The sequence below is a fragment of the Amia ocellicauda genome, chromosome 12 (assembly GCF_036373705.1).
Source record: "Amia ocellicauda isolate fAmiCal2 chromosome 12, fAmiCal2.hap1, whole genome shotgun sequence".
NCBI lineage: Eukaryota > Metazoa > Chordata > Actinopteri > Amiiformes > Amiidae > Amia > Amia ocellicauda.
The window spans coordinates 40,382,408-40,403,377 of record NC_089861.1 but is presented as its reverse complement, the minus strand read 5'-3'; the positions used below and the strand labels follow the sequence as shown (position 1 = coordinate 40,403,377).

Here is a 20,970-nt window from a genome sequence, read left to right as displayed (position 1 = left end):
CATCTATATTTCTAACTGGGCTTGATTATGTTGACTGTTTATGGCTGTGCTTTGCCATTAATTCCAGTTTTCACCTTGTTCTCTATGGGTTGGTTTCAGAGCATGATTAGCACTAGTTTAAGTACATTACTCAGAATATGTCACTCACCATTGTTTGGTATACAAAATGATTTAGCCTGAAGGACAATAAAGCATTGGTATATAGTACTATACTAGGCTAGCAAAAGTAATTTACCCATGTACATAAACAACCTACAGTCTGAATTCAACCTTCTTGGCTCTGACTCACATGTACCAACTTTTAAAATCTCAATTTGACTTACTAGTAAAAGTTACAAAGTGAGAGGGATTTAACCATAGATAAAGAACGATAGGTTGCATATGCAACCCCGGTTATCTGAGAAAAGAAGGACTGCCCAAGGGGGAGGGGTTTTCAGCGTGCATCGCTGGAACGCATCGAAGACTTTTGTCTATCAAAGCTGCCATTGGCCCTTGTGCCCGTCACTCAAACAGGACCCTTCCACTTCCTGTTTGTATAAAAGGTGACGTCTGCACAAGGACTTCCTCTTTTTGCCGGGAGCTTGAACTCCCGCGCGAGCTTGCAACCCTTGGGCAGTGCTTGTTTTCTCAGATAACCGGGGTTTCATACGCAACCTATCGTTATCTTTCGAGTCAGAAGCACTGCCCAAGGGGGAGGTGTTACAGTATAACCAAACCGTCGCAAGGGAGGAGGCAGCGAGCTGGTAAGAGAGCCTGCCCCGAGGCGAACCTACTAGGAGCCGTACCAACTCTATGATAGAACCACAGGGGCCCCTTGGGCCACATCTGGGCTGCTCAGACGCGAAGACCACAGTCACGCTGAACTGGGAAGAAATAAGCAATGGTGTATCCACAGGCAACAAGACCTTGTGCCTACCATGAAGCCTAGTAATAGCAGTCTCCTGCTCTACTAGCAGGGCTAGGAGCAGGGCCAATACCCAGACCACACCATATAAGCACAGGTCGCAGTCCGTTGAGCCCGTGCTCAACATACAGCGGGCTACCCAGACTAGATAGCCACTGCTGGATAGTTCAATTACGAATAATGGAACTATATACACAGTGGACCAACAAGAACCAACTCAAGTGCCTTCCGCTGGACACCGCAGCAGTGGCCTCAGCACTAGCATAGCTAGGGCGGGGCCACAGACTGCTGGCAAAGGAACTATATACATAGCGAAGCACGAGTGCCCTCGCTAACAACAGGAGCAGTTGTCCATTCTAAACTTAATAAGGAGCGGACAAGCTCAACTGTATATTCTAAAGAACTATATACACTGCGGGGCGCAGGAGCCAGTTCATGCACCACACACATGACACAGGAGCAGGATACCCACTGCGGAAGCTAGCGGCAACAGATGCTCTAATGATGTCAATAAATGAACTATATACACAGCGGGGCACAAGAGCAAACTCAAAGCCTACTGCTGAATACAGCAGCAGCGGCCCTCAGCACAGCTAGTATAGCTAGGGAGGGGCCAAGGCCTGCTGACAAAGGAACTATGTACAATGGCGGGGTACACGTGTAAAAAACACATGCACTCCCACCTATAGAATGAACTGTATACAAGTCACAGTCCGGTAGGAAGGGATAACGGTTCTGCATTGCTTTTCCCAAGCATGCTCAACAGGGGCAGACAGGGATAGAAAAGCCAGGAGCCAGTGCCTAACAGGCTACTGCGACTCAGCTGAAGCCAACACCGGATTCCCAATAGAAGGAACTGGGCCCGTCACGCCAGCCTGTACAACCGAACAAAGGTGTGTGGCAAGACCCAACTCGCAGCCGCACAGATGTCTGCCAGTGGGGCGCCTTGGAAAAAGGGCCCACGACGTGGCTACACCTTGAGTCGAGTAGGCCACCAGGTGTTCAGGCACTGGGGCTCCAGTTGACTCATAAGCCGTGGTAATGGTGTCCACAATCCAGTGCGAGAGGCGCTGCTTTGAAAGCGCCCGGCCACAAACAATTGGTCCGAACATCGAATGTCCTTGGTGCGCTTCAAATAGCACCTGAGAGCCCGCAGCAGGTCAACAGGTGTAGCCTACTCTCCTCCTCCGAAGAGAAGGGTGGAGGATGGAAAGCCATCAACTCAATAGGCCTGTTGATATGGAAAGGAGACAGCACCTTCGGGAGGAATGCAGGATTAGGTCAAAGTGTAACCCTGGAACCATCTCCTGCAAAACGGACACACACAGGGTGAACAGACAGGGCATGTGACTCGCTGACGTGATTGCCAGCAAAAATGCCGTCTTCAGTGACGCAAACCTTAAGTCATATGACTGCAAGGGCTCAAATGGGGCCTTAGAAAGCGTGTCCAGCACTACATTAAGGCGCCATGCGGGCAAAGAAGGAGCGTGGGTAGGCCTCTGCCTACGTGCACCTTTCAGAAACTGCGCTGCTAAAAAATGAGGGTCCGGAGGCTCGCCATCAATCCTGACATGACATGAGGAGAGGGCGGCTAAATAAACCTTGAGCAGCCAGTAGGGCACAGATCTGGTCCATCTTGGTGCAGCATCTCGCCCCCTGTCTTTCAGGACGTGACTAGGACCCTGCGGGTCCGGTCCCTGACAGAGGGGGCAGATCACGTCACCACTCCAAGCCGGTAGCATGCGGTGGCCACACGTGGCACAGCAGCGGGGATGGGAGGAGGAGGAACGGGGTCTCTCCATACCGTCAATACCACGCTCGATATTGTTATTTTATATATATTATTTTGTAAGTAAAAATATGATTGCTTAATATGTTTTTGCATTATTATGACTATTATTATATAGTATTTGTTATTTATATATATGAATTTATAATTAAAAATATGATAAAATTATGTCAAATTAAATCAAAATTATAAACCACATTAATGTACATAGTAATACAACATGATACATATGATACAAAAAAACATGTCTTAGTATTTTAGGGGTTGGAGGCTAATTTGAAAATGTTAAAATGGGGTAAGGTTTTGAAGCCCTGGCCTACAAAGTCATTTTAAACCCCACCGCACAGCATTGTCAAAGCCCTGCTACCCGCTATCAATGCAGTTGTTAGCTCTGTATTAGACAAGTGTCTAAAAGTTGCATGAATAGATTAATAATACCCCTGTACTACTGGTAAACCTTTAAGTTTACATCATAACAAGTGTTGGAATATGTTGAGGGTGAGCCTATTTGTTTCTGTGTCTGTGAAATAAGCCATTTTACAAAACACAGAGTTTGTAGTGATTTTTCAGAGTTTCAGGGTTTAGTAGAATGCAGTTTTGGTTCATATAAATATGACGTTGTGCTTATTTCAGTCTGCTGTGTGTGTTTCCTGAAGACTGATTGCATTTTCACTATGTAGTTTGCAGATTACTCCTAGAAGTTATATAAATAATTTTACAAAACTTAAAATTTGCAGTAAAATACTATTTGTGCTTATTATATCCTTGCAATGTGGTCCCTACTTCTGTGTTTTGTATGTGTGTCATGCTTGCAGTTGTCACCATGTATTTGTAGGTTTGAAAAATAAGGTATTTCCAAAGGAATAGAAACTTAAGTGTTTCTCACTTTATTTACAATAGATACCTGATGTACTTTGTCACCAGAACCTGGTATAACTTTGAAAAAGAAGCCAAGAGTGAAAGACTGAATAGAATATATATGGAATATGCTGGAAATGACATTACTCTGTACAGGTCAGTGTTTCTTTCTGTCCAATGTTGGTGTTGTGAACAAGAAATTAATGATTACAAGTATCTATAAAACATTTCATGGAGTATCTTTTTCTACTTCTGACTATGTTCCATGTTGTAAAATGCTTGTTTGTCACAATAAAAGTCACCATTGTGTGTGTGTGTGTGTGTGTGTGTGTATTTTATTAATTCTATACATTAAAGCACAAACAAATCATATATACATATATTATTTATTACATATGAGTATTCACAAATAGTGCTTCACTGTGTCTCTCTAAGAAAAGTGGTGTGCATGTCTTTAGTGTCTATTGATAAATAAAACCTAACAAGATATATATATATATGTTTGTGTGTGTGTGTGTGTGTGTGTAATGGAATGAAATGCAGTATATTCTTAAATATGATACATGTTAAGGCTACGTTTGAGCATTCACTAATGTAACAAATATAATAAGTACAGTGCTGGTCAAAATGTACAGATATAATTCTATACATTTCACTGTTGTTCTCTATTGTCTATTGATAAATATAAACTAAAGAGATATAGGTATGTGTGTTTATCTGTGTTTGCTTAAATATATATGTAATGACATGCAATATACACTCACCTAAAGGATTATTAGGAACACCTGTTCAGTTTCTCATTAATGCAATTATCTAACCAACCAATCACATGGCAGTTGCTTCAATGCATTTAGGGGTGTGGTCCTGGTCAAGACAATCTCCTGAACTCCAAACTGAATGTCTGAATGGGAAAGAAAGGTGATTTAAGCAATTTTGAGTGTGGCATGGTTGTTGGTGCCAGACCGGCTGGTCTGAGTATTTCACAATCTGCTCAGTTACTGGGATTTTCACGCACAACCATTTCTAGGGTTTACAAAGAATGGTGTGAAAAGGGAAAAGCATCCAGTATGCGGCAGTCCTGTGGGCGAAAATGCCTTGTTGATGCTAGAGGTCAGAGGAGAATGGGCTGACTGATTCAAGCTGATAGAAGAGCAACTTTGACTGAAATAACCACTCGTTACAACCGAGGTATGCAGCAAAGCATTTGTGAAGCCACAACACGTACAACCTTGAGGCGGATGGGCTACAACAGCAGAAGACCCCACCGGGTACCACTCATCTCCACTACAAATAGGAAAAAGAGGCTACAATTTGCACAAGCTCACCAAAATTGGAAAGTTGAAGACTGGAAAAATGTTGCCTGGTCTGATGAGTCTCCATTTCTGTTGAGACATTCAGATGGTAGAGTCAGAATTTGGCGTAAAGAGAATGAGAACATGGATCCATCATGCCTTGTTACCACTGTGCAGGCTGGTGGTGGTGGTGTAATGGTGTGGGGGATGTTTTCTTGGCACACTTTAGGCCTCTTAGTGCCAATTGGGCATCGTTTAAATGCCACGGCCTACCTGAGCATTGTTTCTGACCATGTCCATCCCTTTATGACCACCATGTACCCATCCTCTGATGGCTACTTCCAGCAGGATAATGCACCATGTCACAAAGGTCGAATCATTTGAAATTGGTTTCTTGAACATGACAATGAGTTCACTGTACTAAACTGGCCCCCACAGTCACTAGATCTCAACCCAATAGAGCATCTTTGGGATGTGGTGGAACGGGAGCTTCGTGCCCTGGATGTGCATCCCACAAATCTCCATCAACTGCAAGATGCTATCCTATCAATATGGGCCAACATTTCTAAAGAATGCTTTCAGCACCTTGTTGAATCAATGCCACGTAGAATTAAGGCAGTTCTGAAGGCGAAAGGGGGTCAAACACAGTATTAGTACGGTGTTCCTAATAATCCTTTAGGTGAGTGTATGTAAGTCTATACATTTCTTAATTGATTTTTTCTTACCTTTTTATTTTGCAAACACAGTATCATCCTAAGCCTAATCATAAAACATATAAACTAAAAACACATGTGGGTTCAAATCCCACTCTGAGTAAATATTCATATTTCTTTTTAATTTACTAAAACAGTATCATAAAACATTGTAACCTTAAATATATATAAAACGTTTATTTTTCTTATTTTTTAATTTACTAAAACAGTATAATCAAACATAATCTAAAATAAAATATATATGTGTATTTACAACTTTTATTTTTCTTAAATGTATACAATATAATCTTGTATATATATAAAACTTTTATTTTTCTTATTTTTTAATTTACTAAAACAAATCATAAAACATTTTAACCTAAAATAAAATATAAAACTTTTATTATCTTATTCTCTATATAACCTTAAATATATATATATATTTAAAACTTTTCTTATTTTTTAATTTACTAAAACAGTTTCATAAAACAATATAACCTAATATATATATATAACTTTTCTTATTCTTTTTATTTACTAAAACATTATCATAAAACAATATAATCTTATATATATATATATATATATATATATATATACACTCACCTAAAGGATTATTAGGAACACCTGTTCAATTTCTCATTAATGCAATTATCTAACCAACCAATCACATGGCAGTTGCTTCAATGCATTTAGGGGTGTGGTCCTGGTCAAGACAATCTCCTGAACTCCAAACTGAATGTCTCAATGGGAAAGAAAGGTGAGTTAAGCAATTTTGAGCGTGGCATGGTTGTTGGTGCCAGACGGGCCGGTCTGAGTATTTCACAATCTGCTCAGTTACTGGGATTTTCACGCACAACCATTTCTAGGGTTTACAAAGAATGGTGTGAAAAGGGAAAAACATCCAGTATGCGGCAGTCCTGTGGGCGAAAATGCCTTGTTGATGCTAGAGGTCAGAGGAGAATGGGCCGACTGATTCAAGCTGATAGAAGAGCAACTTTGACTGAAATAACCACTTAATACAACCGAGGTATGCAGCAAAGCATTTGTGAAGACACAACACGTACAACCTTGAGGCGGATGGGCTACAACAGCAGAAGACCCCACCGGGTACCACTCATCTCCACTACAAATAGGAAAAAGAGGCTACAATTTGCACAAGCTCACCAAAATTGGACAGTTGAAGACTGGAAAAATGTTGCCTGGTCTGATGAGTCTCGATTTCTGTTGAGACATTCAGATGGTAGAGTCAGAATTTGGCGTAAACAGAATGAGAACATGGATCCATCATGCCTTGTTACCACTGTGCAGGCTGGTGGTGGTGGTGTAATGGTGTGGGGGATGTTTTCTTGGCACACTTTAGGCCCCTTAGTGCCAATTGGGCATCATTTAAATGCCACGGCCTACCTGAGCATTGTTTCTGACCATGTCCATCCCTTTATGACCACCATGTACCCATCCTCTGATGGCTACTTCCAGCAGGATAATGCACCATGTCACAAAGGTTGAATCATTTCAAATTGGTTTCTTGAACATGACAATGAGTTCACTGTACTAAACTGGCCCCCACAGTCACCAGATCTCAACCCAATAGAGCATCTTTGGGATGTGGTGGAACGGGAGCTTCGTGCCCTGGATGTGCATCCCACAAATCTCCATCAACTGCAAGATGCTATCCTATCAATATGGGCCAACATTTCTAAAGAATGCTTTCAGCATCTTGTTGAATCAATGCCACGTAGAATTAAGGCAGTTCTGAAGGCGAAAGGGGGTCAAACACAGTATTAGTATGGTGTTCCTAATAATCCTTTAGGTGAGTGTATATATATATATATGTATGTATTTAAAACTTCTATTTTCTTATTCTCTATATAAACTTATATATATATATATATATATATATATATATATATATATATATATATATATATTTAAAATGTTTCTTATTTTTTAATTTACCAAAACAGTTTCATAAAACAATATAACCTATATATATATATATATATAACTTTTCTTATTCTTTTTATTTACTTAAACAGTATCATAAAACATTGTAACCTAAAATATATAAAACTTTTATTTTCTTATTTCTTAATTTTCCAACACAGTATCATGAAAACAATATAACCTTAAAAACACAGTTTACGCTATTAAACGTTACATCTCCACACCAGCAGGGTGAGGTGCACTTGGACACTCACCATGATGGATGTCACCCTAACAAAATGGCTACCATCTTACCAGATGACCTATGACCTTACAAATGGCCGATATCAGCCAAGATGGCTGACATCCAAAATAGCCGATATCATCCAAGATGGCTGACAAGGGAGGGTCAAATGGTAACCCAAGGGGGGTGCTGGGAAGGAGAGAGGAGTTCCCGTTCAAAGGTTCATAGGGAGGGCGGGACTTCCAGCTGTCAAAATAAGTGATGCCGCCATCTATACTACTTCTGTGGCTGTCTGTGGCTGGACCGGAGGGTTGGACCTGGGTTTCTCTTCATTACGAATACATCTTTCGCTGCCCAGGTGCCCACATGCCTGACCTGCTTTTCAGCTGGATCACAGCTCCGCCCCAGCAGGGTAGAGCATCCAAAAATGGTACAAACTCATCCACGTATTGCAGTGTTTCCGGGAGAGCTGGCATACTGAGCGAGAAAGTCAACACTGACAGTGTGGCGAGAGACATAATGTATGTGCTCTGTAATGTCATTGCTGTCAGGTGAGAGATTTCTATGATGTCATCGCTGATATAGCAGTGAAGTGAGAGGAAGAGGAAGGGATAGCACGTGTGTGGGCTCACTGGCTGCCTCAGCTAGAATGGGTGAATGAGAGAGTGCAGGAACGGAACGCAGGAAATATACAATTGTATGTGACAGGCCGCTGTCTGTCACGGCACGGCTGCTGCTGACGTCTGCTGATGAGGTGCTCATGTGCCACAGCTGTGTTGTCGCTCCCTCGCTAACAGGCTGTGGACTCACGGTTGCGGGCAATGAGCACCGAGGCGATTGTGATGTCAGTGGCAGCTGTGCCTTCTCTATTTAATCCCTCTCCTTCCCAGATGGAGGCAGCTAACCCGCTGAGAAGGAGGACTGACACTCCCAACCCTGACTGCCCGGAGCACCCTGTTTTGTGTGGATGTTTCGTTTTGGTTGTTTTTACCCCTTGTATTTTGTCCCGTTTACCCTGTGAACCACAATAAAGCCCGGACACCAACGGAACCAGAGATTCTCTCCATCCCTGTGTCTGGCTTTTACATTGTATTATGCATATTCTGAATCGATTTGTAATGTATATTCATGATTTATTGATTGAAAGAGTTCTGTTTCTTCTGGCTAAACTTGTTTGCACATTGAATATTGAATTGTAGTGTCTGTGTGTGTGTGTGTGTGTGTGTGTGTGTGTCACTAGAAGTCCAGCACACTATCCATTGTGGCACAGAACCACAAAACTGTACGACGAAGATACTCTTCTGCATGCCTGCAGATGACCGGGCGTCTCAGCGTGATTTGACAAGTAGCATGTACAGTTGTGTTTTTTAAATCCCTGTCTCGCTGATTTTGAGACGGATGGAAATGATGGGTTCTTCTATTTGGTAAAATGGCTTTGCTCACTCGAGAGGCAGCCAGGTTAAGCGGGCAATAATGCACAAGTAGCTCTGTCTTGCGAATCTTGGAACTGTCCATTGGACGTACACGGCGTCAGTCGTCAAGAAATGTCAAACAAGGAATGCCCACAACGATGGTGGGATAGAAAGCCACGGGTGCAAAATACAACGGCTTAGTAGTCCATGGCCTTAAGTACAAGGCCACCTGATCCAGCTGTTCCCGGAGATGCAACTGACACGGAGGGGGACTGGTACAGTGACAGTGGCTAGGAAAAGAAGCAGCGTATGAGGTCTTGATAGTCAAGCAAGGATTTGGGACAAAGTTGGCATTCCAGAAAAGTAAGAAGTGAAGGCATCAGCGAGGCACTTGACTGCAAGATACCTCTGGCTGTCACGAGGAAGCCCAGCAAGCTCTAAGTTTCATGAAGTGAGCACTGACTCTGGTGGGACTCGAACCCACAACCTTTGAATGACCACTGCCCTTTTCACTAGAAGTCCAACGCGCTATCCATTGCGCCACAGAGCCACTTGTCACCATACTGTTCTGCACGCCTACTGATGACGGGGCATCTCAGCGTGCTTGTAGAAGTAGCATTTTCAGATGTGTTTTTTAATCCCTGTCTCGCTGATATTGACACAAAAGGAAATGATGGGTTCTTCTTTTAGATAATGCGGCTCATGTTGACTTGACTGTGAGGGGAAGTATTTGTCAAGCACACTGTCTGTGTCTGTCTGGCTGTCTGTGTGTGTCTGTGCTTGTGTGTGTGTGTCTCTGTGTGTGATGTGGGACAGTGCCCTGTCTGAGTGCCAAATATATTATATTCCCACCATTGTTGCAGCAAGATTGTGTAACCCATATATGAATTTAAGCTTTGTGTATGGCTCCGGAGAGGACAGGTACAGTAGTTCTGTGCAGGTGATTTTTAGAAAAACATTTTCATCCAAGGACATAAAAAGAACATAATGTAAGACACAGGAGACGTGTGTGTTAAAGTTTGAGGTACCTCATTACCATCATCTAGTTGCCCAGAAACCAAAGGGAGTCCTCTTGTATATGATAGCAAGTTCTTTAGAAAAACTTTAGATGTGTCTTGCCCAGTGACCATCTCCGGAGCGCTTCGTTGTAGCTCAATAAACTTTTTTGGTATTATTTCAGTTAAATCAGGTCCTGATTATTCCTTGTCCGCCTGTTTATTGAGGGAGTAAAATTTGTCCCTATTAGTGCGTCTGTGTCTGTGTCTCTGTGTGTGTGTGTCTGTGGAGGGTTGACATTTTTGATATCCATAACATCAGAGCAGATGAGCTGAACATGTTTCTCATTATGCACACTGGGCACACTATATTGAATAGCGATAACACTACACACATATGAACACCAAATTATTGCTGAATCTATAGTTATGTTAACTCTGAAAATGATAAAATGATCATCTGAAACACACAACAATAAAGCAACGAACATCATTCCACAAAGCAAAGCGAGCACATACAAGGATACTGTAAATTGTAACTGTACACATACACTAATGTACAAGCACAATGACCATGAACTCAGACCCAATTCTTGGTGGGGGGGGTTTAAGACTAGAAAAGTCACTGGTGCCATCACTGGTATACATTGATTACAGATCGGGCCCTGTGTTCAGTGTGGCCACTGCTACCTACCTACATACCAGAGGAGGCTGGTGCATAGAGGTGCGAGAGAGCAGTTCTGGATCAAACACACCTGCTGCTGCGCTCTGCTCTCCAATGCGCACTGCAGGTCAGTCTCAGGACCAGACAGTGCGCAGTAAGTTGACCATTGAAATACTCTTGCTGTGCTGGATTTTATTTCTGCTATGACACTGACAATTTGATGAATGGTGATAGCTAGTTTAGGGTTACCATACATCAGAGGAGGCTGGTCCACAGAGGCAGAGGAGGTTGCTCCTCCTCTATCTTTGAGTGTTTAGCTGTTACTGTTTCTTCAGTTATATTTGTACTATATTACCTTGTTATAGTGTTAAAATGTATTTTCATTTAATAGTGTGGTTTTTCAAAGTAAATACTTTTTATATACATTAATCATATTAACTAAAACAAATATGATTTTCTTTTTAGTAAAAATAATACTAATCGTTAATGTTATTTATTGTTTGTTATTGATTGTTAAAAAAATATGTTTTAGCTCACAAGTTTTTGTGTTCTTTTCTTGGTAAATCATTTTAGCACCTTTTTGCCATGTATTGAACAAATAAGTGCTGTTTTTTATTTGACCTATTTGTATATATTTGCACAGTATATAATGTTACATAAGGGTCCAGGGATTGAATGTTACACTCATAACTTATTGTTCAGACATTAATACATAGATTTTGTTTTGCATGTAAATACTTGTTTGACGTCATAACACTTTGTTGTAAAAGGTACTTCTTAACATACAGTGTTAAAGATGCATTCTAGTGATGTTGGGGGGAGTTGTGTACCCATTCTCTCCAGTCAGGCATTTTCTTTATTTTTGCATATTAAGGGGAACCTATTTTGTTCACTAATACCATTCCCTCTTGCACTGAACACATGCTCAAGGAATGTGTCCATATTGAAGCACTTTTGGGGGTGAGGCGGGTGGAAAAGTTGTCTGTATTGTCTTGTGTTCATGGCAAGAAGGCATCACCGTTGTCTATTGTGTTCATTTTAAAATACATTTGTCACTAGCAAATGGTAGCAAATATGGTGGTACATTAATGCTGGATTGTTATGAATAGCCCAGCTTATCCTTGTAATTTGCTTCAATCTTGACTTACAAACTGAGTTTTTAAAACCAATTTTAAAAGCATGCCCCCAGACCCCCCTAGCAGACCTCTCTGTAATAATCATGGCCTCCTTATGGCCCCCGCCCCATTTTCAAAATCCTAGAATCAGTGAAATGATTTTTGTCCTGTTTTTCATGTTGTACAGAATTGATTTCTTATTATCATGGTTGTACAGTAAACTGTCCAATTTATTAATTCGGGACCGTTTAGCCTGGAGCTTAGGCTCACTCATATCTTCCTCTTGAAAGTGGCGACTGCAGACGATAGTATGAGGGGTTATGCTGAACTGCTCACACCAAATATTTTGTATCCACTTTTTGAGAGTATCTTCCATGGTAGGGAAAGTATGAAAAGAAAGCTCAACACGCAGTTGAACTAGAGGAAGCCTCACGCAGCGGGACATCTGATACCCCACTCCCCCGCTGTTATTGTGAAAATGGTGCGGTCGAAACACTTGGCCAGTCAGATGTGCGGAACACACTGATGTGCATTTTGCAGCTCAGCAAAGCGGAAACTGACTAGCGAGTCAAAATGCCTCACCAAAGGCAAAAATCAGGGGACAGAGAGGAAAAGGAATCGAAAGAAGCAGAGAGGCAATGGCCACATTTCTTGCAAGGCATGAACACCAGGTATGATAGGCGAAGCTGAACATGGCAAAAGTGAGGAGCTGGTAGACTCGCAAATAAAACGTCAGCTAGAAAGCTTAACCTTTAAGTAACGTTAGCACATTCACTTCACTAGATAAGAAAAAAAAACACTGCTTCACTGGCCATGAGAAGGGCTGTGTACCAACCCGGTATTAAACGGGCCCCGGTGCTAAATGATTAAAGACTGTAGTATTGATGAGCTCCGACGTTACGGTTCTTTTGAACGTGTCGGTGTCATTGGAAATCACGCAGCTGCAGCCGCTGCTCTGCTCTGTCGGACTGACACACACACACACACACACACACACACACACACACACACTATGGCAGGGATGGCGAACCCGTAATGCAACGTCTGAATTTCAGTGTGAATACATACACAATAAAATAGCACCCTTCCCAGTAGCTAGAAATACCACGCATTAGGCTGCTATGGGTTAGATCATGGGTTTTCAAACCGGTCCTGGAGTACCCCCTGCCCTGCTGGTTTTTGTTCCAATTTAGGTTGTAATTACTTAATTGAATGGTATATTGCTTTGTTAGGTCAATTAAGGATTCAATTAAGCAATTTAAGACCTCAGTTGCAGTGAACATTTTGTCAGGGTTCACATCGCAAAATGTGAGACAAATTCACCTCCATTTGCGATGTATTTTCTTCATCGATTCGCTGATTCTGCGATGCATTAAAATACGTTTTTCCGTCCCAAATCAAGCATCGAAAATGCGTATAAGCAATGCTGAGGTACCTCCCCTTTAAGATACGCGTATTTTTTTTATTTTATTGTGACGCCCGAGAGGCGGCCCGCACTCCGTGCCCTGTTACCCGAATCCCGTCCCTCATTGGCCAGCGGGTCTGTCACTCATACAGGGCAGGGCTGTAGCTTTCCAATTACACCAGACACGCCCATATCCGAGTACTTGGCTGCGCTGCGGGTTTGTGTGAGAACAAATAATCACCACTTTTGATAATTGGTAGACCAATTTAAGTTGCTAATCAAGCAACTCGTGTTGCTAAGCAAAATTATATTTGATTAGCATAACTACTATGCAAATTTGAGACAACAAAATGTACGCTGCAGTTGGAACAAAAACCAGCAGGGCAGGGGGTACTCCAGGACCGGTTTGAAAACCACTGGGTTAGACGATTGCACTGACTCCTTTTTTCACACGCAAAATTACATCGAGAGCAACAGACATGGACGGTCACTACTACTGAGTTCAGGCAATAATTATTATGCATGCTATTTAAAGTCGTTCACATTGTCTGGCAAACCCAGCGGATTGTACATCACGCATCACACTCCCCTCACACAGACGCACACAAAGAAAGATATAGAGAGACACAGAGAGAGACAGATAGAGAGAGAGAGAGCGCTACAGTAATTAACGGAGCACAAGAGGTGGCCGCCGAGGCCACACAAAACACGACAAAGTCAGCACAGTTTCCAAATCGACCCTATTATTTAAAATATATTCAAACTCGGCATTTACGTTTTCAAAGGAGCACAATCTGCCGGTTGTCGTGGTTGGATCGATCCATAATAATGCTAACAATGTTCCAATTTACCAACTTACATAGCTAGCTAGCGTTAACTAATTTTACTCAGATCAGTGTAATGTGTGATGCGCTGCATCACTACACTGCATGCTAACGCCCGCAGTTTCACGCAGCAATGACGCAGTGACACAAATGGAACTGGCTGGCACTTATTCTGCTCGGTGATATTCTTGGTTGTTCCATGGTGGTGCTAAAGTGGGGCTGTAGCCTAACCAAGCCATACCCCGCCGCCACCCCTGACGCTGTGCAAGATTTCTATGAGGGCAATTATTGCTGTGAGTGACCTAGACAGATGTCATCATGGGCAGACTCTCTCTATATATATTTTTTTTCACAATAATTCATATTGTCTTGTGCATCATAATAATTGTAACCAGGTGGCTGATGTGTACACTCTACCCTTGGCTAAATTACTGACCATGCCACTCGTTTCGCCCAAATAGTTTTAGATATAATGCGCACAACTCAGGTTTCCCCCTACAAGATCTTTTTAATCAAATAAAAGTAAGCAGAGACCGGAATAAATTGTACAAAATGTTTAACAGTTTATTACAAGCAAAAATCCAAGAATAAAAGCAGGATATGCAATAAACGATTCAATAATTATTCATCTTAAATGCCACAGGCGAACTGGGGTTAGTGAAGTAAAATAAACAAATAAACCACACTACAAACCAAACTCTAAATGTGAAAACAAATCGTGATCATTGTAACAACTCAACTCCAAAAAAGAAACCATTCAAATAAGAAACCCCAACTACCCGTTCACCAAGTGGCAATTAGACAGATGACTTTTAAAACTATTGTACGTTACAAATCATAATATAACAATAGTTTAAAGATGGATAAAAACAAAGAAAAAAATACATAAAATCCATTGTCAGCATGATTAAACAAAAGTTACCTAAAATGCAGTTTAAATCCAGTTACCTCGGGGAGGACAGGTATGCAGAGCAGCTTCCTTCATCCAAATCCTGTCACAGAGTTAGATGAGTTGGGAGCTGTGAACACAGGTGGGACTTGATAGGGGTGGGACACTTTCCTGGTTTTCTTCTATTTTTACCCCTGTCAGAGATCCCAGTTTAATACTAATGTCTAATCAGATTAATCTGTGTCCCAGTCTCCCTCTTTCATATGATATGCAAGTATTACTGATGTAACAAATATCATTTTATTTTCTAGAAAGGGGTGAGGTGACACATTAGCTGACTAAAGTAGGTAGAAACTTTTTTTTTTTAATCTATGTACTATTTGTCAATAGTGAAGTCATGCTGGATTCCAAGACGTGTCTCAGGCTGCCCTCTGACAGAGAAGGAGCTTATTAAGGGCATGTGTTGTGTGCAGGGTATTGTTATTGTTGTATTGCTATGACCAGCAGTACATATTGTGATATTGTGGAGCAGTGTAGCACAGTCACTCAGAGATGGCTCACACTCTGGGCCCTCATTCACCACAGCCCAACACTATAATGGGGATCCCAGACTGATGGGTAGTGGCAAAATAAATCAGTTTTCTGTTGGTCTCAGTGTAGGATGTTGTTAATATACACTGCACTGCTGGGTTTACAGGTCACAGTGAGTGTCTCTCCTGGCTGAACAGATTTCACTGATGGAGTCTGAGTCACAGTATACTGTCCGCTGGATTCTGGAAACGAAGAATAAAAATAATGCTTACATATATATGTAATATACATGAAAACAATCTGATTTGGTCTATGAGTTTGATGTGTGCCTGTTTAGATATTACAAAGAAATACATACAAAATGGAAATAATAAAATCAAAATAATTCCCACCCTGAGTGCATAGTGTCCAGATGAACATGGTGATGAAAGTCATTGTTGATGTGTATTGTGTTGGCATGAAGGGCAGCTGTCGGTCATGAAGTGTTAAACTCACAGGCTGTAAACACTCCCAGAGCACTGAAGCATGTGCTGCCGGTGCCAAGTGTCTCGTTGTCGGACCTGCTGCATGGATTCCCCAGATCACCGCTACCTGTCACCCCTGTCTCAAGTTTTGTGGTTTCCCTTCTAATAATTTCATTCTTTTCTTTCTTCAAATGTACTTAAACCAAGGAGTACAGTTTTTGAACCATTCAAGACGATTTTATTAATTTTCCTTTTTAAAAAAAAACTGGTGGTTCAGTTAATTTGCTACAGAAATTCGATACCCTCTCAGTAATGTTGTGTAGATTGCTAAATGGAGAGTCTTTGACAGCATAAACATATTAACTGTGTAGTGGTGCACCTCAACAGCTTAACAAGCTTTCCATTTCCATTTTCAATATAAGAAGCAGAATGTGCTCACAGGGCTCCCCAATTATTGACATTTGAGGCCAGAGGAGTAAATTGATGCACATTGAATGTCATATTTTTTTCTCCATAAAGGATCTGAACACGAATTACAAATTCTACAAGGATAAGGGCAGCAAAATGAGTATCCCGCGTATCAATTTCACTTTCTAACAATATATGCATTGGTTGCACAAGCAGAGCAAATTGAGCATTATTTAAGAAGCATCTTTCAATCACAAAGGCAACATGTTCCCTATGACCCACTGGGCTTTGGAAAGCTGTTCCTCTGCTCTATATCGGACCTCCGGATCATTTGTTTGTTGCTAATTGATTGGTATAAGCCCCAGGTGTGTACAATCCCCCAGGAAATGATATACTAGGCTGCAATTTAGTGCGTATCCTGCACTTGTGTTGCAATCTGACCCAAAGGGCAACACCTTTGAGTTACTAACTTAATCCTGTACCAATGTTTACATATTAGATAACTTTCACCATCTGCTGTCAGAGAAACAATGCACTATGTTTGGCAAAGCACTACGCTATGTACAGAACACACTTATTCCTGGGTAGCTGCTGCCATGCTGGAACAGGCTGGCACACAAAATCAGGCGCCTGCAAAACAGTTTATATGTTATTGCTCAACTGTCATAAATTGTAGAATACATGATCTCGATAAAAGCTCAGACATTTATCACACAGGGCAAGCCAGCTAAGCGATGAAAGGAACCATAACCATTTAATGTGCCTTTTCACAATTGCTGGCGCTCTGTGCCACGATCAGCCGTGTTCAGCCAGCATTAATGACACAGGCCGCTTGTCTAGAACGGCAACATGAATTGAGCACCATCAGAGTAAACAGACAGTCGCAGTGCGGGGGCTTCTGTAGACTTTCACAATTATCCGAATTTACTTTTCTCACTTGAATTCTGTGCTCTCTATATTATCGCTGGATCCAGGGGACTGGGGACAGTGCTGGCTCAGTACCGGTACACTGTGTGTGTGTGTGTGTGTGTGTGTGTATGTGTGTGTGTGGGGTGGCGGGGGGGGCGTGCTGGGCATCCCAGGTGCTGCTGTCTTAGACCGAGGTGGAGCCCGAGTGGTAGTCTGACGTCACCTTCTCTGTGGCACTCGTCACTTCCTTAGTTATTGTCATCATCGCCGCTGCTGGGGAAACTCTCCACTTTAAAAGTGTCATTGTCCTCACCATACCTGGAGAAATAAAATAAAATGGTTCAGAATGGTTACTGGAAATCAGGGTGTGTGCCCTGCGCTGAAACCAAACACAAGAAAGGACGAGAGTGAAAAGGAAGAAAGGGAAATAAGGAGAGAGAAACGCTCACCTGCACCACAGCTCTCCAGGGTCGACCCATAGTGAGCGCCCAACAAACCAAATGGCCCATCCCTAGCTCCATAATATCACTATCTATATCATATATGTTTGCTTATATATTGACTTAAATACGGTGTTGCTTATTTATGGTGTATGCAACTGTGTTAAAGGATTTATGTACAAGGTTTCTTCAGTTTAATCCAGTACCCCCCCCACAATACCAAATGGCCCATCCCTAACTGCACAATATCACTCTATACGTTTACTTGTATTTTAACGTAGCTTATTTATGGTCTATGCAACTGTATTTAAGGATTGATACACACGTTTTCTTGTCTTTTGGCTTTGTTTTAGGATTATACTCACGTTTAATGATGCTCTGGTCACTCCACAGACTGCCTCTGTTGTCTGCTGCAAGTGGTACATTCGATTACATCTTGACGTGCGCTAGTAGCGATCGTTTCCAGTACATTTCTATATAAAATACTACCGGAGTTAGGCTGGAGGACACAAACCGAACGCAACCGCTGGCACATTGTCAGTTGCACGCATTCGTGAAACTAGCGCACCGAATAGCGCACCAAGGAAAAATCTGAGGATTTAAATCGTAACAGCTGTAAAACGTAAGATAATATGCACTAGCCACACGGACTAGTTCTAGAGAATCTGTACTGGTCCGCAGCGAGCTGCACTAGCCATTGGCAAGCGGGCTCGCGTTAAGATCGACCCCTGTAGTAGAACAGTGTGTCTCTATGGTTACCTATGTAGAAGCCCCAGTATAGACCAGTGTGTCTCTGGTCTATTAGATGGACTGTATTATAGAGTTAGACTTATAATTGTCACATTGTGCCAAATGTTGTGTCAAACGTAGTGAGAAGTCTGTTAATTATACAGTAGTCAAGCTGGCTTGCATTAGTCAGTCACTAGTCAGTGGGAACTGTTTCTCTTTGGGTCTAGTCCAGTATGGTCCTGCCTATGACTAGTCTATTGTTGAATGGATTGTTGTTTTAATGAGGGCTCAGATTCTAGTCCAGTTGATGTTCTACTCTCAGACTTTTGATTTTAAAATGTACTTTTCACGTTGTGCCTCAGAATGCTCAGGAGTATATGAATCAGATGTGAATTGATAATGAAACAATGATTGGTAAAAATCGATGAAGATCGATGGTTCCATGTTTATGAAATGTTTTGATTCTTGAAGGCAATGTCACTCAATGTGTGTGACTTCTTAATAATGAGTATTACAGTTCAGGCCAAATGGCAGCTGGAATTTGAATACTCTGTATTTCATGTGTTTTAAGTGGTATTGTTCAAATACAGCACATTTAGAAGCCTGAATGATGCAGCAAATTGACAAAACATTGAGTGACAGTGAGTGCAAATTAAATAAGAAATAACAAAGTTTGTTACAGTTTTAAATAATACAAATTGACAATATTTTCAACAATTTTCTTTTCCTGACACACTGGTCTATACTGGGTCTACTACATAGGTAACCATGGAGACACACTGGTCTATACTGGGGCTACTACATAGGTAAACATAGAGACACACTGGTCTATACTGGGGCTACTACATAGGTAACTATAGAGACACACTAGTCTATACTGGGGCTACTACATAGGTAACCATGGAGACACACTGGTCTATACTGGGGCCACTACATAGGTAACCATAGAGACACACTGGTCTATATGGGGCTACTACATAGGTAACCCAGGGCTCTACAGTGTGAGCGTTATGCTCGAATTTGTGAGTGAAAATAATGTTGTGCGAGTGTGAAATACAATTTGGGCGCACAGTGCATATACAATATTTGAACTCTATAAGTAAATACTACATTGACAGGATTTTGATAATAATTATATTTTACACTAATCATTATTACGTTAGAAAATGTGGGAAATGTAGTTCGGTTGTGGATTGTCGCAATTAACGGAGAAGGCAATGAAAACTACAAGAACCGTGAATGACGTTCATGACCCAGTGCTGCAGCGGTACATTTGGTACGACATCCAATCACCTACCATCTGGCGTTAGCCGCCTCGTCATTAAAACACACTTACAGATACAGTAGTACTCAGCGACAGCGGGGCCTCCAATGACTTAGCGATAAAGTTGATTAAAATCGAATAAAATCTTAAAATGTAATTAATCGTCGATTACTTGGGTCTACCTGGGGCGCAGCTACTAGAAAAAACCTTGAGAGAGGCAACAGCTTCACCCGTGGAAAGTAAAGGAGCACTTTACATTGAATTTACACTGGAGAGTTTGCTGCAACATGTGCACGGGTGAACTCACACGGTGCGGGCACAATGACACAGAAAACTGAAGAGACGCACTGGAGCCGATGGCAGGATGGAGACATTCAGCTGGTACATTTCTGGACCGAAAACTTGTCCATTAAGGATGGCACAGTGGACCCGTTTAAACCATACAAGTACTCAACCTTTCTGTTACTTGAGTTACACCTAGTTTCTTTCTTACGGTGGCCCTGAAGTGCAACTGCTGAAAAAATAAAACAGCAGCTGCGAGATTTGCAGTGGCTGTGAGATTTGGAAGTGCTGAAAAATTTATTTTGTAATAATTATCTGAATCTCAGCCAATGAGTTCCTCATCCACCTAACAGACACTCATACAAGACAGTGTCCTAGTCCTGCGCTCTTGTTGGGAAGGATATATCACAAGAACCATCTTAAATTACCCACTGTTCTAAAACTTACTATATAAGGACCTACCTCGCTCTCCTTGTTTGTTGGGTAGAAAGATTGTGGTGGTTTTGACTGTGTTAATATATATATATATATATTTTAAGGATTGCTTGCGTTTTTGATTTGGACTCTTACTGAGAACCCTAATTTTGTGATTGAACCTGGACTGGCTGAGGACCCACTGCCTACTGATTTGGACAAACACTTTCACAATGTCAGAGAAGCCTTTGTGTTTGATCACTTTGTAAACTTAAGTGATGGTAAACCTGGACCCCACCGGACCTCACTTTCGCAGCCCCCCAGCTCCCCCGGACCTCACTTCATCAGCATCAGGTCTATACTGGGGCTTCTACATAGGTAACCATATGTAACGAGGAGTTAATAAATGTCCTGCTGTTGTAGGGGTTCTAAGCTAGATATCTTGGATGGATGAGAAACTAAAGGATCTAAGTCCGCGCCCCCAACACAGTTTGTCCCTATACCCCCCAAATTTGAGGTA

The 20,970-nt window shown here is 41.7% G+C and overlaps 1 non-coding gene across 1 annotated transcript; it reads right to left on the bottom strand.

The window, feature by feature from the left end:
* Positions 1-9,576: 9,576 nt before the first annotated feature.
* trnar-ucu (transfer RNA arginine (anticodon UCU)) lies at positions 9,577-9,667 on the bottom strand. Its single transcript is given in 2 exon segments — positions 9,577-9,612; positions 9,631-9,667. It is a non-coding gene; the product is annotated as a tRNA-Arg (tRNA).
* Positions 9,668-20,970: the final 11,303 nt, after the last annotated feature.